The following is a 25,400-nucleotide window of genomic DNA, read 5'->3' as shown; positions in this document are numbered from 1 at the left end:
TTGTTTTAAATTTTGGGTGGAAGTTACCAGGGAAGACGGTAGATATGGAAAGAGTGGAAAATGAGTGTTACTGGGTTGCATGATGAGAAATTCACAGATAGTCAACAAAGAACATACATTCTGGAAAGGAGAAAAAAATAGACAATAAAAAAAATAACAAAAACAAAAAAGAAACTAAGGATATATTTTAAATATTAATTTCCAGAAATAAGGTCTACAAGAAAGAAAACATGGTAGTGTTACTCATAATGGGGTAGGATTGTGAATAACAGGCCCATGGAATAGCTTGTTCAATTTAGAAAGTGTCTTAATTTGCTAGTATTGCTATGAAAAACCACTGATGAAAAGCAACTTATGGAGGACTGGTTACACTTCATGATATCCTTCTAGTTACCAGTTAACTACTGAGAAATGTCAGGGCCCAAACTGAAGCAGGGCAGGAACCTGAAGGCAAGAACTGAAGCAGAAGCTGTGTAGGAGTGCTGCCTCCTGTCCTGCACCTCACATCTTACTTTGTCTGACTAATAGTTTAAGGGTGGCACCTTCCTGGAGATCTGGGCACTACAAAATTCCATTGTTAATCAAGACAATATCCAATAGACTTCCCTACAAAATGGGCCAATCTGCTGCAGGCATTTTCTCAACTAAGATCCCTCTTCTCACCAACTGTTTCTCTTAGTCATTTTTCTATTATTTAAATAAAATCCAGGACTAAGACAAATAATATAGAAGTAAAAGTTTATTTGGGACTTAGAGCTCTAGAAAGATTATGGTCCTTCAAATTATGACAGAGGAGCATGGCTGCAGGAAGGAAGGGCAACCAAAGAGGAAGCAGAGCCCTGGTGGCTCTCATCTGAGGTAGCAAACATGAAGCACAGAGAGTATAATGCAAATGGCACCTGGCTTCTGTAACCTTAAATTCTAACCAATGAAATACTTCCTCCAGGAAACCAAAATATTTAAACGACCTAAAAGTTGTCACAAAGATGGTATCATATATTGTGATACCTGTAATTAGACAGGCATCCCATGCAAACAATCACAAAGAAACGTGACCGCCTCCTCACACCATGGCAAAAAATCCACCAATTTAAGAGACTACTTTTTATTAAAACATTTAAAATGGTTTACAAAGGAGCCACAGAATACATTTCAACTAAACTTTGTACAAAATGCAGAGAGACTGAGCTAGAGATATAGACAAAGAGATACTGGATCCCCAAAACACCCAGGGACAAATTTAGGGGGGAGAGCTGAGGAAGATACAATAGGAACAGGAAAACAAGAGATTAACATTAAACATACTCAAGAATGAGGCCAGAGAACAAGGTGAGTGATGATTTAAAAGTATTTACCCTCACAGCCCTGGTGATAACTAGATTGGAACCCACAGCAAATATCATGGGATTAAAAGGTTTCAAGGTAACAGTGGTACAGAGACTGCCTATTGCCAGTACTAAGAAAGACAAACTGATGTTAGCACCAGATTGGAGCACTGCTCCTCTGGCCAGGGTTGAGACTTGGGAGAGTGATGTAGGCCCTAGGGCAGCTGCCTTTGGCTTCCTCAGATCATTATCAACATAGTCTGACTTTGTCCCTAGTCTTTAGCTAGGAAAGGGATGTTAGGGCGTTACTGGAGAAAGGTGTCATCAGAAAGAAATGCAGAGAAATGCTGTTATCTACAATTCTGAAGAGCAGTTACTGGAAAAGCTGTTTAGATAGAATCAGTTCCCTCTAAACTAGGTTCTTGATAAGTTGATGGTATTGTTATCTTGAAATACTAACATCAGTTTATTCCATTTGTTCCTTTCTGTGCATACTTAATAGTGTTATCAAGACTCAGGAAATATTTCAAGGCAATGTCCCCCAAATCACGTTATTAATGTTGAAATAAAAGTTATTTATCCTCAACCACCATCACACCTTTTATTCCTAAAGAACAGCAGAACTCAAACCGTGTCATCTTACATTTATTATCATCTACTTGGGCATCTCTGGAGGAAGACAGCAGGATAAGTCACTGGAATGCGCAGTATTTTGCTAGAATTTTTCAAGGAATAGGTTCTTATTCAGTATGAAGTGATTAGATATAAGCTGGCTTAGTAATGCCGAGGACTATAAGCCTTTACATAAGTTATCTGATGGTGTTTTCAAGAAACTTTTGAGGTCATTAATTTGATTCACTCACAGCATATCAGCTTTGATATCTTACTTTGCCTTAGTAGTTCCTCCATTCTTTGCAATATGCATGACATTTTTACCAGGTTAAGTAAGTTGCAAAGAACTCAGTGTGTCCATTTCAGAGATTTCATTTCACAGGTTCATATCTGCTCATAGTAACTGCTATTTTCCTCATCATTCTTAATGATTTCAATTTCGTAAACTGTGTGAAATGACAGAGAATCTTGTTTTTGCATTGTGGTGTTACAGATGTCTATTATACAAATCGTGATTGACAACTGTGGAGATATATTTGGTGACAATGACCATATAATTTGTAATGATAATCAGAAGAGGTCAGATGACATAAAGACTCTACTAAATTCTGCTGGTAAGTCACCTGCTATGAACAAAGTCAGATGGCCACAGTGGGAAAACCTCAAATGTTATTGAGGAATTAAAGATTTCATCTGCTTCAAGTTTTACTTAGTCATCAAACAGATGGAAGGATGATATCCGTCCCTGATTTCATAAATTTGTAAATATCAGAGCAGCATAGGGACATATCATGATATTAGAGTATGGAAAAAGTTATTTTTAAAACACTTTAATTATGTAGAATATATGTATAAATACATAGGTATACATACAGATATACATATATACATACTTACATACATGTATGTATGACAGAGGGACTCCTTATTTAGCCCCTGTAAGGACTTTAGAATATTAGCTGATATATTTCACACCTTTTTCCCCATGGTCCATAAGTCACATAGGATTTCTTGCAAATGAAATTTTTTTTAAAAAGATAACTGAGAAACAATTATTTAAGACTCCATTAAACATACTTAAAGGTTAAACCATGTGCCAACAAGCTTTGCTATCCTTGTACATAAACACTGATGTTTAATTTCATTTGAGAGATAATCTTGCCAAATATTTATTACCATTTGGTAGAAATATTAAGTTGCACGGGGTCCACTACAGCATATATGTGGAGAATCATAAAGAGGCTAAGATATACCTGATTCAACAGGTAACACCATTCAATATCAGATATATTGTTAACCCAAGTAATTTTTTTATGTAGAGCTAGGAAAATGTACTGAAAAAAAAACTAGTCTTATCTGAAGGGGGTGTGAATTTATCATCTTGGAATGTTTGTCTAACGAAGATATTTTTATGTTTCATTTAGCAGGAGATAGTGAAACTTCAACATATAAATTTCCACAACAGAAACTTCCTCATGACTAAAGAAGGTGTCTGTCATTTTATTTCAATGTTCCCTTCTACCTCCCACTTAGCCAGAGCAGAAGTGATTACTAAAAGAAACAACTTCAGTTTTATATTTAACCATACTATTTGTTACAAATAGTTTCAGTCACTATATTTACTTTATGTTGTGTATTAAACATCCTTATCTATTATAATAAATATTCTTAAATTATGTTATTGGTTAGACTCCAATGTGCCTGATTCATGATTCTCTATAGTCTTGGGAAAAATGGTATTTTCAGTATTCTCCCCCACCTCTGTTACTCAGGGACCTGTATTCATGAGACAGATCCACTAGAATCACTTTACTAATTTTTTACTTCCAAACTATAATCAAAATGGCGTTCTAAGCAATTCTCAATAAATGAAAATTTGGGATTTATCTGACCAAATTCTTCCATATTTTCACCATTAAATAGTGCCCAGGGTAAAGAATCAACTATTTAATAGTACAACAGAATCAGACTTGCTCCCGAGCATTGTAGCAACACTTTCTTTATAAAAGAAATTTATAATCCTATTTCTGTGAAAGGTACTCTAGAAAATTATTTACATTAGGAAAAAATAGCACATTATTTGATAGTTTAGGGTATCATCATATAGCAGTTCAGATGTGAGGAGGTTGTAGGTAGTGAATTCATTCCCCTAGTTGAGAAGCACAAGATAAGGAATGCTCATATATAGAGAGATTCTCCTTTTTATACATGTCAGGAAAAATGAAATGAATAGTACAACCCAGTTACAGTATTATTTTGCCCACATCAGTTACTTAAGCATAGATAGAATGTAATGATATTGAATATACTCCCAGAGTATTTACTTTCCAAATATTATACCCTTTCCTGGTTTCTCCTCCAAAAGCCCCCTATCCCCTTCTCCTTCCCTCTGCTCACCAACCAACCCACACCCTCTTCCTGGCCCTGGCATTCCCCTATACTGGAGCATAGAGCCTTCACAGGACCAAGGGTCTCTCCTCCCATTGATGACTGACTAACTAGATCATCCTCTGCTACATATGCAGCTGGAGCCATGAGTCCAACCATGTGTTTTCTTTGGATGGTGGTTTAGTCCTAGAGAGCTCTGGAGATACTGGTTAGTTCATAATGTTGTTTCTCCTATGGCGCTGCAAACCTCTTCTGCTCCTTGGGTACTTTCTCTAGCTCATTCATTGGGGACCCTGTGCTCAGTCCAATGGATGGCTGTGAGTATCCACTTCTGTATTTGTCAGGCACTGGCAGAGCTTCTTAAAAGACAGCTCTATCAGTCTCCTGTCAGCAAGCACCTGTTAGCATCCACAACAGAGTCTGGATTTGTTATATCCTTTGAATGGATTTTTGTCACCTTGTATAATACTTAAGAATGCTATGGGGAAATTCTCTTGATTTAATCATGAATCAACAAGAAAATACAAATAACGATAATTCCAATTTGAGCATATTATCATTTTAGTCACTTATGGAGGTAGTTAACTATTTCAACAGAATGTTCTATTTATATGATTGTACCAAATGGATCCATGCATGCAATAATTATGTTGTGGAACTTCTTTCTAGTGTCTGGCCTTTGTTCTAAGTTAGACACCCTGTCATCTTCTCCACAGACGTGGTATCTGTGAATGAAAGCCAATGAATTTTGTTTTCCCTTCTGTCTTAGTCAGGGTTTCTATTCCTGCACAAACATCATGACCAAGAAGCAGTTTGGGGAGGAAAGGGTTTTTTTTCTTTTTTTTAAGATTTATTTATTATTATTATATCTAAGTACACTGTAGCTGTCCTCAGATGCACCAGAAGAGGGCATCAGATCTCATTACGGATGGTTGTGAGCCACCATGTGGTTGCTGGGATTTGAACTCAGGACCTTTGGAAGAGCAGTCAGTGCTCTTAACCACTGAGCCATCTCTCCAGCCCTGGAGGAAAGGGTTTATTCGGCTTACGCTTCCATACTGCTGTTCATCACCAAAGGAAGTCAGGAGTGGAACTCAAGCAGGTCAGGAAGCAGGAGCTGATGCAGAAGTCACGGAGGGATGTTCCTTACTGGCTTGCTTCCCCTGGCTTGCTCAGCCTGCTCTCTTATAGAACCAAGACTACCAGCCCAGAGATGGTCCCACCCACAAGGGGCCTTTCCCCCTTGATCACTAATTGAGAAAATGCCTTAGAGTTGTATCTCATGGAGGCACTTCCTCAACTGAAGCTCCTTTCTCTGTGATAACTCCAGCTATGCCAAGTTGACACAAAACTAGCCAGTACACCTTCTAAGATGGATAGAAGTATCCACACTTTGTTCTTCTTCCTTCTTGAGTTTCATGTGGTTTGTGAATTGTATCTTGGGTATTTGAGTTTCTGCACTAATATCCACTTGTTAGTGAGCGCATATCATATGTGTTTTTTTGTGATTGGTTAACTCACTCAGTATGATATCCTGCAGAGCCATCCATTTACCTAAGAATTTCATGAATTCTTTGTTTTTACTAGCTGCATATTACTCCATTATCTAAATGTTCCACATTTCCTTTAGGCATTCCTCAGTTGAGGGACACCTGGGTTTTTTCCAGCTACTGGCTATTATAAATAAGGATGCTATGAACAAAGTGGAGCATATGTCCTTATTACATGTTGGAGCATCTTCTGGATATATGCACGGGAGTGGTATTGCTGAATACTCCACTAGTACTATTTCCAATTTTCTGAGGAACCGCCAAAGTGATTTCCAGAGTGGTTGTACCAGCTTGCAATTCCACTAGCAGTGGAGGGAGTGTTCCTCTTTCTCCACATCCTCACCAGCATCCGCGATCACCTGAGGTTTTAATCTTAACCATTCTGACTGGTGTGAGGTGGAATCTCAAGGTTGTTTTGATTTGCATTTCCCTGATAACTAAGGATGTGGAACATAGTTTTTGGTGCTTCTCAGACATTCAGTATTCTCAGTTGAGACTTCTTTGTTTAGCCCTGTAACCCATTTTAAAAATAGGGTTATTTGTTTCTCTGGAGTCTAACTTCTTGAGTTCTTTGTATATATTGGGTATTAGTTGTCTATCAGACATAGGATTAGAAAAGATCTTTTTCCAATATGTTGGTTGCCTTTTTTCTTTTATTGACAGTGTCTTTTGCCTCACAGAAGCTTTGCAATTTTATGAGGTCCCATTTGTTGATTGGCGATTTTACATCACAATCCATTGCTGTTCTGTTCAGGAATTTTCCCCCATGCCTATATGTTTGAGGCTCTTCCCCAACTGGAATTAGGTCTTCTTTGAAGGTCTGATAGAACTCTGTACTAAACCTATCTGGTCCTGGGCTTTTTTTGGTTGGGAGACTATTAATGACTGCTTCTATTTCTTTAGGGGTAATGGGACTGTTTAGATGGTTTATCTGATCCTGATTTAACTTTGGTACCTGCTACCTGTCTAAGAAATTATTGATTTCATCCAGGTTTTCCAATTTTTGTTGAGTATAGCCTTTTGTAATAGGACCTGGTGATGTTTTGGATTTTCTCAGGTTCTGTTATGTCTCCTTTTTCATTTCTGATTTTGTTAATTAGGATACTATCCCTGTGCCCTCTTGTTAGTCTGGCTAAGAGATATTAAGGAAAAGTACTTATTGCTTCCTGTTATTTTTGTTGTTAGAGTTGGGGTTCTGTTCATGTGGCTGTCTCCTTTTAGGTTTGTTGAAGGATTACTGTCTTGCTTTTTCTCAAGCTTAGTTTCCCTCATTGTGTTGAAGTTTTCCCTTTATTATCCTTTGAAGGGCTGGATTTCTGGAAAGATATTGTGTGAATTTGGTTTTGTCATGGAATATCTTACTTTCTCCATCTATAGTAATTGAGAGTTTTGCTGGGTATAGTATCCTGGGCTGGCATTTGTGTTCTCTTAGGATCTGTATGACATCTGCTCAGGATCTTCTAGCTTTCATAGTCTCTGGCGAGAAGTCGGGTGTAATTCTGATAGGTCTATACCCAGCAAAACTCTTAATTACTCATCGAAGGTAAAATCTACCAAGATGAATTCTTGATTCTGAACATCTATGCTCCAAACTCAAGGGTATCCACATTCATTAAAGAAACTTTGCTAAAACTCAAAGCACACATTACACCTCACACAATAATAGTGGGAGACTTCAACACCCCATTCTCCTCAATGGAGAGTTAATGGAAACAGAAATTAAACAGAGACACAGTGAAACTAACAGAAGTTATGAATAAAATGGATTTAACAGATATCTATAGAACATTTGATCCTAAAACTAAAGTATATGCCTTCTCAGCACCTCGTGGTACCTTCTACAAAATTGACCATATATTCGGTCACCAAACAAGCCTCAGCAGATACAAAAACATTGAAATTATCCCATGCACCCTATCAGATCACCACAGACTAAGGCTGATCTTCAATAACAACATAATAGATAATCCACATACACTTGGAGGTTAACAACACTCCATTCAACGATAACTTGGTCAAGGAAGAAATAAAGAAAAAAATTAAAGACTTTTTAGAGTTAAATGAAAATGAAGCCACAACATACCCAAACTTATGGGACACAATTAAAGCAGTCCTAAGAGGACTCATAGCTGTGAGTGCCTCCAAAAAGAAGCCTGAGAGAGCATACATGAGCAGCTTGACAGCACACCTAAAAGCTCTAGAACAAAAGGAGGCAAATTCACCCAAGAGTAGTAGACAGCAGGAAATAATCAAACTCAGGACTGAAATCAACCAAGTGGAAACAAAAAGAACGATACAAAGAATCAACCAAACGAAGAGCTGATTCTTTGAGAAAATCAACAAGATAGATAAACCCTTAGCCAGACTCACTAGAGGGCACAGGGACAGCATCCTAATTAACAAAATCAGAAATGAAAAGGGAGACATAACACCAGAACTTGAGGAAATCCAAAACAGCATCAGATCCTACTACAAAAGGCTATACTCAACAAAACTGGAAAACCTGGATGAAATGGACACATTTCTAGACAGATACCAGGTACCAAAGTTAAATCAGGATCAGATTAATGACCTAAACAGTCCTATATCCCCTAAAGAAATAGAAGCAGTCATTAATAGTCTCTAAACCATAAAAAGCCCAGGACCAGATGGGTTTAGTGCAGAATCCTATCAGACTTTCAAAGAAGATCTAATTCCAATTCTATTCAAACTATTCTACAACATAGAAACAGAAGGTACTCTACCCAATTCATTCTATGAAGCCACAATTACTTTGATACCTAAACCACATAAAGACTCAACAAAAAGAACTTCAGACCAATTTCCTTTATGAATATCGATGCAAAAAAATCAATAAAATTCTCGTTAACCGAATCCAAGAACACATCAAAACAATAATCCATCATGATCGGAGGCGGCGCCATCTTTGGCTCCAGACAACCGGCCACCTTCCTGGTGAGTGCACAGGGGTCCGCCAGCCCGAGAGGTTTGTGCCCCAGGCCCCGGCGGGAGCCTCCTTGGCTCCGGGACTCCGCGGAGGGCAGGCTGCACGGGTGACGGTGTGGAATACAGAGGCCAGCCGTTTCTGGGACAGGCGAGAGCCACAGAGCTTCTGAGGCGGCATCATCTTCGGCTCCAGACAACCGGCCACCTTCCTGGCCAAAGCAACACAGCTTCTGGGAAAGATCCTGTTTTGGGCCTTCATCTTCAGCCAGGAGGAGGTCCAAACACCAGATAACTGTGCACCTTCCCTGAAAGAGGAGAGCTTGCCTGCAGAGACTGCTCTGACCACTGAAACTCAGAGGAGAGAGCTAGTCTCCCACGTCTGCTGATAGAGGGTAACAAAATCAACAGAGGAACAATCTCTAAACAAAGACAACAATAACAACTAACTCCAGAGATTGCCAGATGGCGAAAGGTAAACGTAAGAATCCTACTAACAGGAACCAAGACCACTCACCATAATCAGAACCCAGCACTCCCACTTTGCCCAGTCCAGGGCACCCCAACACACCCAAAAACCTAGACCCAGATTTAAAAGCATATCTCATGATGATGGTAGAAGACATCAAGAAGGACTTTAATAAATCACTTAAAGAAATACAGGAGAATACTGCTAAAGAGTTACAAGTCCTTAAAGAAAAACAGGAAAACACAATCAAACAGGTAGAAGTCCTTACAGAAAAAGAGGAAAAAGCATCCAAACAGGTGATGGAAATGAACAAAACCATACTAGACCTAAAGAGTGAAGTAGACACAATAAAGAAAACAAAAGTGAGGCAACGCTGGAGATAGAAACCCTAGGAAAGAAATCTGGAACCATAGATACCAGCATCAGCAACAGAATACAAGAGATGGAAGAGAGAATCTCAGGTGCAGAAGATTCCATAGAGAACATCGGCACAACAATCAAAGAAAATGGAAAATTAAAAAAGATCCTAATTCAAAACATCCAGGAAATCCAGGACACAATGAGAAGACCAAACCTACGGATAATAGGAGTGGATGAGAATGAAGATTTTCAACTCAAAGGACCAGCAAACATCTTCAACAAAATTATTGGAAGAAAACTTCCCAAATCTAAAGAAAGAGATGCCCATGAACATACAAGAAGCCTACAGAACTCCAAATAGACTGAACCAGAAAAGAAATTCCTCCCGACACATAATAATCAGAACATCAAATGCACTAAATAAAGATAGAATACTAAAAGCAGTAAGGGAAAAAGGTCAAGTAACATATAAAGGCAAGCCTATCAGAATTACACCAGATTTTTCACCAGAGACTATGAAAGCCAGAAGAGCCTGGACAGATGTTATACAGACACTAAGAGAACACAAATTCCAGCCCAGACTACTATACCCAGCCAAACTCTCAATTACCATAGATGGAGAAACCAAAGTATTCCACGACAAAACTAAATTCACCCATTATCTCTCCACAAATCCAGCCCTTCAAAGGATAATAACAGAAAAAAAACAATACAAGGATGGGAACCACGCCCTAGAAAAAACAAGAAGATAATCCCTCAACAAAACTAAAAGAAGACAGCCACAAGAACAGAATGCCAACTTTAACAACAAAAATAACAGGAAGCAACAATTACTTTTCCTTAATATCTCTTAATATCAATGGTCTCAACTCCCCAATAAAAAGACATAGACTAACAGACTGGCTACACAAACAAGACCCAACATTCTGCTGCTTACAGGAAACCCATCTCAGGGAAAAAGACAGACACTACCTCAGAGTGAAAGGCTGGAAAACAATTTTCCAAGCAAATGGACTGAAGAAACAAGCTGGAGTAGCCATTTTAATATCGGATAAAATCGACTTCCAACCCAAAGTTATCAAAAAAGACAAGGAGGGACACTTCATACTCATCAAAGGTAAAATCCTCCAAGAGGAACTCTCAATTCTGAATATCTACGCTCCAAATGCAAGGGCAGCCACATTCATTAAAGACACTTTAGTAAAGCTCAAAGCACACGTTGTACCTCACACAATAATAGTGGGAGACTTCAACACACCACTTTCATCAATGGACAGATCGTGGAAACAGAAACTAAACAGGGACACAGTGAAACTAACAGAAGTTATGAAACAAATGGACCTGACAGATATCTACAGAACATTTTATCCTAAAACAAAAGGATATACCTTCTTCTCAGCACCTCACGGAACCTTCTCCAAAATTGACCATATAATTGGTCACAAAACAGGCCTCAACAGATACAAAAATATTGAAATTGTCCCATGTATCCTATCAGACCACCATGGCCTAAGACTGATCTTCAATAACAACATAAATAATGGAAAGCCAACATTCACGTGGAAACTGAACAACACTCTTCTCAATGATACCTTGGTCAAGGAAGGAATAAAGAAAGAAATTAAAGACTTTTTAGAGTTTAATGAAAATGAAGCCACAACGTACCCAAACCTATGGGACACAATGAAAGCATTTCTAAGAGGGAAACTCATAGCTCTGAGTGCCTCCAAGAAGAAACCGGAGAGAACACATACTAGCAGCTTGACAACACATCTAAAAGCTCTAGAAAAAAAGGAAGCAAATTCACCCAAAGAGGAGTAGACAGCAGGAAATAATCAAACTCAGGGGTGAAATCAACCAAGTGGAAACAAGAAGAACTATTCAAAGAATTAACCAAACGAGGAGTTGGTTCTTTGAGAAAATCAACAAGATAGATAAACCCTTGGCTAGACTCACTAAAGGGCACAGGGACAAAATCCTAATTAACAAAATCAGAAATGAAAAGGGAGACATAACAACAGATCCTGAAGAAATCCAAAACACCATCAGATCCTTCTACAAAAGGCTATACTCAACAAAACTGGAAAACATGGACGAAATGGACAAATTTCTGGACAGATACCAGGTATCAAAGTTGAATCAGGATCAAGTTGACCATCTAAACAGTCCCATATCACCTAAAGAAATAGAAGCAGTTATTAATAGTCTCCCAGCCAAAAAAAGCCCAGGACCAGACGGGTTTAGTGCAGAGTTCTATCAGACCTTCAAAGAAGATCTAATTCCAGTTCTGCACAAACTATTTCACAAAACAGAAGTAGAAGGTACTCTACCCAACTCATTTTATGAAGCCACTATTACTCTGATACCTAAACCACAGAAAGACCCAACAAAGATAGAGAACTTCATACCAATTTCTCTTATGAATATCGATGCAAAAATCCTCAATAAAATTCTCGCTAACCGAATCCAAGAACACATTAAAGCAATCATCCATCCTGACCAAGTAGGTTTTATTCCAGGGATGCAGGGATGGTTTAATATACGAAAATCCATCAATGTAATCCATTATATAAACAAACTCAAAGACAAAAACCACATGATCATCTCGTTAGATGCAGAAAAAGCATTTGACAAGATCCAACACCCATTCAAGATAAAAGTTTTGGAAAGATCAGGAATTCAAGGCCCATACCTAAACACGATAAAAGCAATCTACAGCAAACCAGTAGCCAACATCAAAGTAAATGGAGAGAAGCTGGAAGCAATCCCACTAAAATCAGGAACTAGACAAGGCTGCCCACTTTCTCCCTACCTTTTCAACATAGTACTTGAAGTATTAGCCAGAGCAATTCGACAACAAAAGGAGATCAAGGGGATACAAATTGGAAAAGAGGAAGTCAAAATATCACTTTTTGCAGATGATATGATAGTATATATAAGTGACCCTAAAAATTCTACCAGAGAACTCCTAAACCTGATAAACAGCTTCGGTGAAGTAGCTGGATATAAAATAAACTCAAACAAGTCAATGGCCTTTCTCTATACAAAGAATAAACAGGCTGAGAAAGAAATTAGGGAAACAACACCCTTCTCAATAGTCACAAATAATATAAAATATCTTGGCATGACTCTAAGGAAGTGAAAGATCTGTATGATAAAAACTTCAAGTCTCTGAAGAAAGAAATTAAAGAAGATCTCAGAAGATGGAAAGATCTCCCATGCTCATGGATTGGCAGGATCAACATTGTAAAAATGGCTATCTTGCCAAAAGCAATCTACAGACTCAATGCAATCCCCATCAAAATTCCGACTCAATTCTTCAACGAATTAGAAGGAGCAATTAGCAAATTCATCTGGAATAACAAAAAACCTAGGATAGCAAAAAGTCTTCTCAAGGATAAAAGAACCTCTGGTGGAATCACCATGCCTGACCTAAAGCTTTACTACAGAGCAATTGTGATAAAAACTGCATGGTACTGGTATAGAGACAGACAAGTAGACCAATGGAATAGAATTGAAGACCCAGAAATGAACCCACACATCTATGGTCACTTGATCTTCGACAAGGGAGCTAAAACCATCCAGTGGAAGAAAGACAGCATTTTCAACAATTGGTGCTGGCACAACTGGTTGTTATTGTGTAGAAGAATATGAATCGACCCATACTTATCTCCTTGTAGTAAGGTCAAATCTAAGTGGATCAAGGAACTTCACATAAAACCAGAGACACTGAAACTTATAGAGGAGAAAGTGGGGAAAAGCCTTGAAGATAGGGGCACAGGGGAAAAATTCCTGAACAGAACAGCAATGGCTTGTACTGTAAGATTGAGAATTGACAAATTCTAATGAAACTCCAAAGTTTCTGCAAGGCAAAAGACACGGTCAATAAGACAAAAAGACCACCAACAGATTGGGAAAGGATCTTTACCTATCTTAAATCAGATAGGGGACTAATATCCAACATATATAAAGAACTCAAGAAGGTGGACTTCAGAAAATCAAATAACCCCATTAAAAAATGGGGCTCAGAACTGAACAAAGAATTCTCACCTGAGGATTACCGAATGGCAGAGAAGCACCTGAAAAAATGTTCAACATCCTTAATCATCGGCAAATGCAAATCAAAACAACCCTGAGATTACACCTCACACCAGTCAGAATGGCAAAGATCAAAAATTCAGGTGACAGCAAATGCTGGCATGGATGTGGAGAAAGAGAAACACTCCTCCATTGTTGGTGGGATTGCAGGCTTGTACAACCACTCTGGAAATCAGTCTGGCGGTTCCTCAGAAAATTGGACATAGTACTACCGGAGGATCCAGCAATACCTCTCCTGGGCATATATCCAGAAGATGCCCCAACTGGTAAGAAGGACACATGCTCCACTATGTTCATAGCAGCCTTATTTATAATAGCCAGAAGCTGGAAAGAACCCAGATGCCCCTCAACAGAGGAATGGATACAGAAAATGTGGTACATCTACACAATGGAGTACTACTCAGCTATTAAAAAGTGAATTTATGAAATTCCTAGCCAAATGGATGGACCTGGAGGGCATCATCCTGAGTGAGGTAACACATTCACAAAGGAACTCACACAATATGTCCTCACTGATAAGTGGATATTAGCCCCAAACCTAGGATACCCAAGATATAAGATACAATTTCCTAAACACATGAAACTCAAGAAAAATGAAGACTGAAGTGTGGACACTATGCCCCTCCTTAGAATTGGGAACAAAACACCCATGGAAGGAGTTACAGAGACAAAGTTTGGAGCTGAGATGAAAGGATGGACCATGTAGAGACTGCCATATCCAGGGATCCACCCCATAATCAGCATCCAAACGCTGACACCATTGCATACACTAGCAAGATTTGTTTGAAAGGACCCAGATGTAGCTGTCTCTTGTGAGACTATGCCAGGGCCTAGCAAACACAGAAGTGGATGCTCACAGTCAGCTAATGAATGGATCACAGGGCTCCCAATGGAGGAGCTAGAGAAAGTAGCCAAGGAGCTAAAGGGATCTGCAACCCTATAGGTGGAACAACATTATGAACTAACCAGTACCCCGGAGCTCTTGACTCTAGCTGCATATGTATCAAAAGATGGCCTAGTCGGCCATCACTGGAAAGAGAGGCCCATTGGACACACAAACTTTATATGCCCCAGTACAGGGGAACGCCAGGGCCAAAAAGGGGGAGTGGGTGGGTAGGGGAGTGGGGGTGGGTGGGTATGGGGGACTTTTGGGATAGCATTGGAAATGTAAATGTGCTAAATACCTAATAAAAAATGGAAAAAAAAATCCATCATGATCAAGTAGGCTTCATGCCCCGGATGCATGGATGGTTTAATATAGGGAAATCAATCAACATAATCCACTATATATACAAACTCAAAGAGAAAAACCACATGATCATCTCATTATATACTGAGAAAGCATTTGAAAAATCCAACAGCCATTCATGATAAAAATCTTGGAAAGATCATGAATTCAAGGTCCATATCTAAACATAGTAAAAGCAATATACAACAAACCAGTAGCCAACATCAAAATAAATGGAGATAAGCTGGAAGCAATTCCACTAAAATCAAGGACTAGACAAGGCTGTCCACTTTCTCCCCACCTAATCAATATAGTACTTGAAGTCCTAGCCAGAGCAATTTGACAACAAAAGAAGGTCAAGGGGATACAAATTGGAAAGGAAGAAGTTAAAATATCACTATTTGCAGATGATATGATAGTATATATAAGTGATCCTAAAAATTCCACCAGAGAACTCCTAAACCTGATAACAGCTTCAGTGAAGTAGCTGGATGTAAAATTAACTCAAACAAATCAGTGGCCTTTCTCTACACAAAGGATAAACAGGCTGAGAAAGAAATTAGGGAAACAACACCCTTCACAATAGTCACAAATAATATAAAATACCTTGGGATGACTCTAAGTAAGGAAGTGAAAGATTGGTATGATGAGAACTTTAAGTCTCTGAAGAAAGAAATCAAGATCTCAGAAGATGGTAAGATCTTCCTTCCATGCTCATGGATTGGCAGGATCAATATAGTAAAAATGGCTATCTTGCTGAAAACACTATACAGATTCAATGCAATTCTCATCAAAATTCCAACTCAATTCTTCACTGACTTAGAAAGGGAAATTTGCAAATTCATCTGGAATAACAAAAAATCGAGGATAGCAAAAATTATTCTCAATAATAAAAGAAACTCTGGGGGAAATCACTGTGCCTGACCTCAAGCTGTACTACAGAGCAATTGTGACAAAAACTGCATGGTACTGGTATAGCCATAGACAGGTAGATCAATGGAATAGAATTGAAGACCCAGAAATGAACCCACACACCAACACCACTTGATCTTTGACAAGGGAGCTAAAACCATCCAGTGGAAAAAAGAGCATTTTCAACAAATGGTGCTGGCACAACTGGATGTTATCATATAGAAGAATGCGAATTAATTCATTCTTATTTCCTTGTACTAAAGTCAAGTCTACATGGATCAAGGAACTCCCCATAAAATCAGAGACACTGAAACTTATAGAGGAGAAAGTGGGGAAAAGCCTCCAAGATATGGGCACAGGGGGAAAATTCTTGAACAGAACAGCAATGGCTTGTTTTGTAAGATCGAGAATTGACAAATGGGACCTCATAAAATTGCAAAGCTTCTGTAAGGCAAAAGACACCGTCAATAAGACAAAAAGCCACCAACAGATTCGGAAAGAATTTTTACCAATTCTAAATCAAATAGGGGGCTAATATCCAATATATAGAAAGCACTCAAGAAGATGGACTCCAGAAAATCAAATTACCCTGTTAAAAATGGGGTACAGTGCTAAACTAAGAGTTCTCAACTGAAGAATTCTGAATGTCTGAGAAGCACCTGAAAAAATGTTTAACATCCTTAATCATCAGGGAAATGCAAATCAAAACAACCCTGAGTTTCCACCTCACACCAGTCAGAATGGCTAAGATAAAAAATTCAGGTGACAGCAGAGGGTAGCTCGGATGTGGAGAAAGAGGAACACTCCTCCATTGTTGTTGGGTTTGCAACCTGTTACATACAACCACTCTGGAAATCATTCTGGTGGTTCATCAGAAAACTGGACATAGTACTACTGCTAGATCCAGCAATACCTCTCTTGGGCATATACCAAGAAGATGTTCCAACTTGTAATTAGGACACATGCTCCACTATTTTCATAGCAGCCTAATTTATAATAGCCAGAGCTGGAAAGAACCCAGATGTCCCTCAACAGAGGAATGGATACAGAAAATGTGGTACATTCACACAATGGAGTACTACTCAGCAATGAAAAACAATGAATTCATGAAATTCTTAGGCAAATGGATGCATCTGGAGTATATCTTCCTGAGTGAGGTAACCCAATCACAAAAGAACATATATGGTATGCACTCACTGATAAGCAGATATTTTCCCAGAGACTTAGAATATCCAAGATAATTTGCAAAACACATGAAACTCAAGAAAGAAGAGCAAAATGTGGATACTTCGTTCCTTCTTAGAATGGGGAACAAAGTATCCATGGAAGGAGTTACAGAGACAAAGTTCAGAGCTGAGACTGAAGGAAAGACCATCCAGGGACTGTCCCACCTGGGGATCCAGCCTATATACAACCACCAAATTTGCATGTTTCTAATATACTTTCTTTGTTATGTATACTTGATGTTTCATCTAGGATATGCTGTGGAGATTTCCTTTTCTGGTCTTGTTTACCTGTTATTCGGTGTGCTTCTTAAAATTTTATGGGTATGATTGTCTTAGCTTGAGAAAGTAACTTCTTTGATCTTGTTGAAGATCACGTTTATGCCACTGACTTTGGATTCTTCTCCCTCATTTATTCTGATAATTTAAAGATTGCTCCCCTCCCCATATGGTTTTTCACATTTCCTGTGGGTTTCTTTCCTATGTTTTAATTTTGTTCCCTTGCTTATTTGGTCTAAATCCTCTACTTTCAAATTCTGATCTATATCATTCATTCTACTTGTAAGGTTTTCTTTTGAGTTTTCTAGTTGAACCCTTGGGGTTTTCCAGTTTCATCTTCATTTTAGACTTAGTCCTCTTCAGTGTTTTTCTCCCCTTGTTGAATTACATTTTCAATCCCAAGATTGTCCTTGATGTTCCCATCAGCCACATGCTCTTTTTTTCACTTGTAATCACTCCTTAAGCTCGTTCTCCTTAATTGAGAAGTGTTCATGTCTTTCCTGGACTTCTTGAATTCTTTGGTGAAGTTTATTATTGTTCTTTTGAATTTTGTGTCCTGAGTTTTGTCTTGGTAATTCTCATTGCAAACATTCCTACAGTCTTGGTACATTTAGAAGAGAAGATATCCACCTGGTCTTTCTTATTGTTGATTTTGTGTGTGTGTGTGTGTAATACTGTCTGGGCATGGGAACTTTTTGTTAGTTCTGAGTCTGATAGACACAGAGAAGATTGGGAAGAAGTGTGTGTGTGTGTGTGTGTGTGTGTGTGTGTGTGTGTGTGTGTGTATGTATGCCACCTGTGTACAATTGCTCATAGAGACTAGAAGAGGGTATTAGATTTTATGAAGTTCAAGTTACAGTCTCTCTCTCTCTCTCTGTCTCAATAGTGGCTTTTCAAAAAAAAAATAAAATAAGATTAAATGAAAAGTCATCACATTGAAGTTGGATAAGGCAAACTAACAGAAGGAAGAGGCCCCAAGAGAGGGCACAAGAGTCAGAGACCCACTTGTTCACGTATTCAGGAGTCCCTTAGAAGTACTAAGTTCAAAGTTGTAATATACATGCAGAGGTCCTGTTGCAGACTTGTGTAGGCTCTGTGCTTGCCTTTTCAGTCTCCACATTGCTGGATTGATTCCAAGGCCTTTGTTCCCATCCTCTCTGACTCCCACACTTTTTCTCCCTTTATTTTGGAAGGGTTCCCTGAGCTCAGAGGGGAGGGGATTGGTGAAGATACATTTAAAGTGATGTGTTCTAATGTCTCTCTTTCTCTCTGTCTCTGTCTCTCTGTCTCTGTCTCTGTCTCTCTGTCTCTCTCTGTCTCTTTCTCTCTCTGTCTCTCTGTCTCTCTCTCTCTGTCTCTCTCTCTCGTGTGTGTGTGTGTGTGTGTGTGTGTGTGTGTGTGTATGTGTGTGTGTGTGTGTGTGTGTGTGTGTGTGTGTGTGTGTGTGTGTGTAACTGTCTTGCTGTGGGTCTCTTTATTTGCTTCCATCTGCCCCCAGGAGGAAGCCTCTTTCATGATGGCTGAATAAGACTTCTTTATCAAGCAGCTGGCACCTATAGGTGTGTGGATCTATGTCTGGGTTTTCAATTTGATTCTGTTGATCAACTTGTTTATTTTTATGTCAACACCATGTTGTTTTAATAACTATAGCTCTGTAGTACAATTTGAAATTGGGGTGATAGCTCTAGAAGTTCTCTTCTCTTCTCTTCTCTTCTCTTCTCTTCTCTTCTCTTCTCTTCTCTTCTTTTCTTTTCTTTTTTTAAAGTTTCCTGGGTTTTTCTGCTTCCATATAAAGTTGAAATTTATCCTTTCAAGATCTTTGAAGAATTGTGTTGGGATTTTGGTGAGAACTGCATTGAGTCTGTAGATTGCTTTTGGTAAGATGACCATTTTTACTATGTTGATCCTACCGATCCATGAGCATGGTAGATCTTTCTGTCTTCAACTTGTTTCTCCAAAGACTTGTGAATTTTATCATACAAGTCTTTTATTTCCTTGGTTAGAATTACCCCAAGATGTTTTGTATAATTTGAGGCTATTGTGAAAGGTGCTGCTTCCCCGATGTCTTTCTCAGTCCACTTGTCATTTGTCTATAGGAAGGATACTAATTTTTGTGAGTTAATTTTGTATGCAGTTAATTTGCTTTTTATCAGTGTAGGGGTTCTCTGGGTGGGATTTTAAAGGTCATATATGTATACTCTCATATCATCTGCAAATAAATATACTTGGACCTTTTCCTTCCCAAATTATATACTCTTGATCTCCTTCATTTGTTTTATTGCTCTGGCTAACACTATATTGAATAGGTATAGAGAGAAGGGGATAGCCTTATCTTGTTCCTGGTTGTTTTGAGTTTCTTCTCATTTAGGTTGATGTTGGCTGAGGACTTGCTGTCAACTGCTTTTATGATGTTCAGGTGTATTTCTGTATGCCTGATCTCTGCAGGACTTTTATTATGAAGTGGTTTTGGATTTTGTCAAAGGTCTTTTCTGCAGCCAAGGAGATAATCATGCTTTTTTTCTTTCAGTTTATGCACACCCCCCCCCCATGAATACCTTTATTGACTTTCATATATTGACCCATCCATGCATTTACAGGATGAAGCCTACTTTATTATGGTGAATTTTCTTTTTGATGTTTTTGAATTCAATTTGCAAATATATTATTGAGTATTTTTTTCATCTGTGTACATGAGCGAAATAGATCTGTAATTCTTTCTTTGTTGGGACTTTACATGGTTTGAGTATCAGGGTAACTGTGACCTCATAATTAATTTGGCCATGTTCTTTCTATTTCTATTTTGTGAAATAATTTGAGGAGTATTGGCATTAGCTCTTTGTTGAAAGTCTGGTAAAATTCTGTTCTAAAACTACCTGGCCTTGGGCTTTTGTTTCATTGGAAGACTTTTAATGACTGCTTCTATTTCAATAAGGATTATAGGTCTTTTTAAATTGCTTATATATTCTTTTTTATGTTCAAATTTTTCTTTTACAGTTCAGACTTTATCCCCCTCCCAGTCCATCCTCTAACTGTTCCACATCCCATACCTCCCCCCATTTTCACAAGGATGTCCCCACCCCACCACTACACCACCAGATCTCAAAACTCCCCGTGGCCTCCATTCTCTTGTGAGTTAGGTGTATCCTCTCTGACTGAACCCAGACCTGGCAGTCATCTTCTGTATGTGTGCTGGGAGCCTCATATCAGCTGGTGTATGCTGCCTGGTTGGTGGTCCAGTGCCTGAGAGATCTCAGGAGTCCAGGTTAATTGAGACTGCTGGTCCTCCCTCCTACAGGGTCACCCTCCTCCTCAGCTCCTTCCAGCTTTTCCTTACTTCAACCATAAGGATCAGCAGCTTCAGTCCATTGGTTGGGTGTAAATATCTGCATCTGACTCTTTCAGCTGATTCTTGGGTATTTCAGAGGGCAGTCATAATAGGTCCATTTTTGTGAGCACTCCACAGCCTCAGTAATAGTGTCAGGCCTTGTGACCTCCCCTTGAGCTGGATCCCACTTTGGGCCAATCATTAGACCTCCTTTCCTCAGTCTCTTCTCAACTTTTGTCCCTGTAGTTCTTTCAGACAGGAACAATTATGGGCCAGAGTTTTTGACTGTGGGATAGCAACCCCAACTCTTACTTAATGCTCTGTCTTTTTGCTGGAGGTTGGCTCTACATGTTCCCTCTCCCCACTGTAGGGCATTTCATCCGAAGTCCTTCCCTTTGAGTCTTGAGAGTCTCTCACCTCCTAGGTCTCTGATACATTCTGGAGGGTCTCCCTAACTCCTTCCTCCAGAGATCGCCTGTTTCCATTCTTTCTGCTGCCCCTCAGGGCTTCAATCCTTTCCTCCCTAATACCTGATCATGCCCCTCCCACGCTAGTCCTCTTTCTGTCAGCTCCCTACTGTGATTGCTTTCTTCTCCCTCCCAAGTGGGATTGAGGTCTCTTCACTTGGTCCCTTTGACTTGTTAACCTTTTTGAGTTCTATGGACTGTATCTGGTTATTCTGTACTTTTTGGGGCTAATATCCACTTATTAGTGAGTACATACCCATGCATGTCCTTTTGAGTCTGAGTTACTTCACTCATGATGATATTTTCTAGTTCCATCCATTTGCCTACAAAACTCAGGATGCCCTCATTCTTAATATCTGACTAGTATTCCGTTGTGTAAATGAACCACATTTTCTGTATCCATTCTTCTGTTGTGGGACATCTGGGTTGTTTCCAGCTTTTGGCTATTGTAAATAAGGCTGCTATGAACATAGTAGAGCATGTGCCCCTATGGCGTGGTGAGGCATCTTTTGGGTATATTCCCAAGAGTGGTATAGCTGGATCTTCAGGTACATCTATTTCCAATTTTCTGAGGAATTCCAGGCTGATTTCCAGAGTGGTTGTACCAGTTTGCAATTCCACCAGCAATGGAGGAGTGTTCCTCTTTCTCCACATCCTCACCAGCATGTGGAATCAGAGAGGAAAGGGAGATTGCAGCCAGTGTTCTGCTACAGAGTTGGGAATAACTGGATCTGGAGGAGCAAAGGGGAAGTAAAGATCAGCAGTCAGCCTGCCTGCCTCTCAGGCAGGAGCTGCCCTTGGGTTGGCAAGTGATGCCTGCTGGGTAACGGGACAGGACAAAAACAAGTTGGAAGAGGGAGGTTAAAATGGGAAGATCTGTGGGATCAACAGGAGATGGGGATAGGGGTGGGCAGGGAAGGGTACCACAGGTGTTCTGCTGCAGAGCTGGGAAAGAGACTAGGGAGCTGGAACTGGAGGACAGAGCAAGAGGTGAAGATCTGAATCTAGTCTGCCTGGTTCCCAAGCAGGCTTGGCCAGTGGTTTGCAATGGGGTGCTCAAGTTACAAGACAGTTCTGAGCTGCCCCATATGAGTACTGGGAACTGACCTCAGGTATTTCACTGCTTTTAAATTGTCAAGAAATTTTAAAGAGTGATTTTCCCTAGAAATGTTGGCTGTCCCTCTGTAGCAGTTAGTTGGATGCTTTTCTCAATGACTGGGTTGGTTGTAGAGTACAAGTGCAGTGCTGTCTGCCATTTTATGGCCAAATGCTTTCAGCATTATTATTACTGATAAAACTGGCTTTGTACAGTTGGCTAGGGTTCTTGCTAATTTTCTTTATGGTAAAAATGTTCTTTTCTCATTTTCTTCTGTGCTATGTGCTGGGGAAGTTCCTTTCACATAGAGTTTGAGAATAGAGATTTTTGTTCTTTTTCCTCTAAGGGGTAGTAGCTATGGAATTTATTGGAATTCTTATGGACTAGCTCCCTTTCCTTGTAAAAAGAGATATTAATTTATTCATTAGTTTATCTCATAAATATTTATTTTGTCCTTCTAGCTATAATTCACTATTACTTTATTTTATTGCTTAAATTGTCCTAGTGTTGGCTATTGAAAGATCTCTTGGTTACTTTCTGTGCCACTTTGAGAAACTGTGTGTGTGTATTCATACATATCTGTTCACAGGTACACATCACAAGATTTTGATTATATTATGGTACTTTTGGTTCCCCCTATTTGTTTCCTGACTCTATCTCATTCAGTCATTTTTTTTTCAAGAAGGCTAATCTTTTTTTTTTTTTTTTTTTTTTTTTTTTTTTTAGCAGGAGGCTGTTAGAAGCCTGGGTGGATTCTATGAATTTTCAATGTTTCAAGAATATTGGTTTTGCAACTCTGAGATTCCACCTCACACCAGTCAGAATGGCTAAGATGAAAAACTCAGGTGACAGCAGATGCTGGTGAGGATGTGGAGAAAGAGGAACACTCCTCCATTGCTGTGGGATTGCAAGCTGGTACAACCACTCTGGAAATCAGTTTGGCAGTTCCTTAGAAAATTGGACATAGTACTGCCTGAGGACCCAGCTATATCACTCCTGGGCATATACCCAGAAGATGCTCCAACTTGTAATAAGGACACATGCACCACTATGTTCATAGCAGCCTTATTTATAATAGCCAGAAGCTGGAAAGAACCCAGATGTCCCTCAACAAAGGAATGTATACAAAAAATGTGGTACATTCACACAATGGAGTATTACTCAGCAATTAAAAACAATGATTTTATGAAATTCTTAGGCAAATGGATGGACCTGGAGGGCATCATCCTGAGTGAGGTAACCCAATCACAAAAGAACACACATGATATGCACTCACTGATAAGCGGATATTAGCCCAGAAACTTAGAATATCCAAGATACAATTTGCAAAACACATGAAACTCAAAAAGAAAGAAGAACAAAATGTAGATACTTCGATCCTTCTTAGAAGGGGGAACAAAGTACTCATGGAAGGAGTTACAGAGTCAAAGTTCAGAGCAGAGACTGAAGGAATGACCATCCAGAGACTGCCCCACCTGAGGATACATCCCATAAACAACCACCAAAACCAGACACTATTGTGGATGCCAAGAAGAGCTAGCTGACAGGAGCCTGATATAGCTGTCTCCTGACAGGCTCTGCCAGTGCCTGACAAATACAGACGTGGATACTCACAGCCATCCATTGGACTGAGCACAGGGTCCCCAATGAAGGATCTAGAGGAAGTACCCAAGGAGCTGAAGGGGTTTGCAGCCCCATAGGAGGAACAACAATATGAACTAACCAGAATCCCCAGAGTTCCCTGGGACTAAATCACCAATCAAAGAAAACACATGGTGGGACTCATGGCTCTAGCTGCATATGTAGCAGAGGATGTCCTAGTTGGTCATCATTGGGAGGAGAGGCCCTTGGTCCTGTGAAGTCTCTATGCTCCAGTATAGGGGAATGCCAGGGCCAGGAATGGGAGTGGGTAGGTTGGGAGCAGGGGGAGGAGGGATGGGATAAGGGATTTTTGGAAGGGAAACTAGGAAAAGGGATAACATTTGAAATGTAAATTAAAAAATTCTAATTAAAAAAGAAAAAAGAATATTGGTTTTGTTATTTATTTATTTTTATTCTTCTCTCAAGGATTACATCCTGACACCATTTCTCTTTCTTCTACTCCTTCCAGTCTCCTCCCTACCCCTTCCCCTCTCTTCTAGATCCATTCCTTCTCCACCCCCATCCCCCACAAAAAAGAGCATGCTGCACAGGGAAATCAACTGTGATGGTTACTCTCAGTAGTCAACTTGACTACATCTGGAATGAATCTAGAAAAAGAGGACACACCTGTGACTCAGATCTTGAGCCTGAAAGACACAAGCTTTTGATACAGATTTTGCGGTGGCATTACATTTACTCGGAATCTCGACTGACATACACCTTTAATCCAGATCTTGAGGCACACCTTTAATCTGGGCCACTCCTTCTACTGGAGACCAACATACTAGAAGAAGGAAGTCACCTTCTTCTTTACCTGCTTGCACTCACTTTGCCAGCATATCCATTGGAGCCTACTTCTTCAGAATTACAGTTTATACAAAGGCCAGTTGAGACACCCAGCCTCAGCAAAGAAATGTATGTATACATATAAGAATGAGTATATTCTTTTGTGAATATTTTTATATGATGTATCTACATTTATGTTAAATGTATGTCTTTAACTCTAAGCCTTTACCACACATGCTTTTATGTGTGAATAATATTGCACATATTCATTCCCCCTTTTACCTATAACCCCCAACTCATAAATGAGAGTAACTCCAACTGTGTTACTTAGTAATGTAACTATTCAATCGTTACATACATGCGTGCAATATTAAAATTTTAACTTAAACTTTTATGGAAAAAAAAAGATTATCAACCTGAGTTGACACCTTATGTGCAATTTAGTTCCCTTTGCCCTTTTTTGACAGTTGCTATTATTTTTACAGCAAAGTATCTTTTCAAGCACAGAACTTTAAATTTTAGTTAAATCCAACCCAGTTTTCCATGTGTATTTAACATCTAAAAATAGACGTTACTAAATCCAAGGTCACCTATATTTTCTCTGCCTTTATCTTATAACTTAATTCTTGTGTTTTTTTAAATTAAGTATTTATTTCATTTACATTTCCAATGCTATCCAAAAAGTCCCCTACACACTC

General features: G+C 39.2%; 1 long non-coding RNA gene across 1 annotated transcript in view; it reads left to right on the top strand.

Annotated features, from left to right (window-relative positions):
- Gm6639 (predicted gene 6639) overlaps positions 1-25,085 on the top strand; it is a 69,012-nt gene extending 43,927 nt beyond the window's left edge. Inside the window, exons 17-19 of the long non-coding RNA NR_040748.1 lie at positions 2,431-2,551; positions 3,362-3,425; positions 24,386-25,085. This is a non-coding gene — a long non-coding RNA (predicted gene 6639). The remainder of the gene's footprint in view (positions 1-2,430; positions 2,552-3,361; positions 3,426-24,385) is intronic.
- Positions 25,086-25,400: the final 315 nt, after the last annotated feature.

This window comes from Mus musculus, chromosome 3, assembly GCF_000001635.26.
Source record: "Mus musculus strain C57BL/6J chromosome 3, GRCm38.p6 C57BL/6J".
NCBI classification, from domain to species: domain Eukaryota; kingdom Metazoa; phylum Chordata; class Mammalia; order Rodentia; family Muridae; genus Mus; species Mus musculus.
This window is presented reverse-complemented; position numbering and strand designations above follow the sequence as displayed.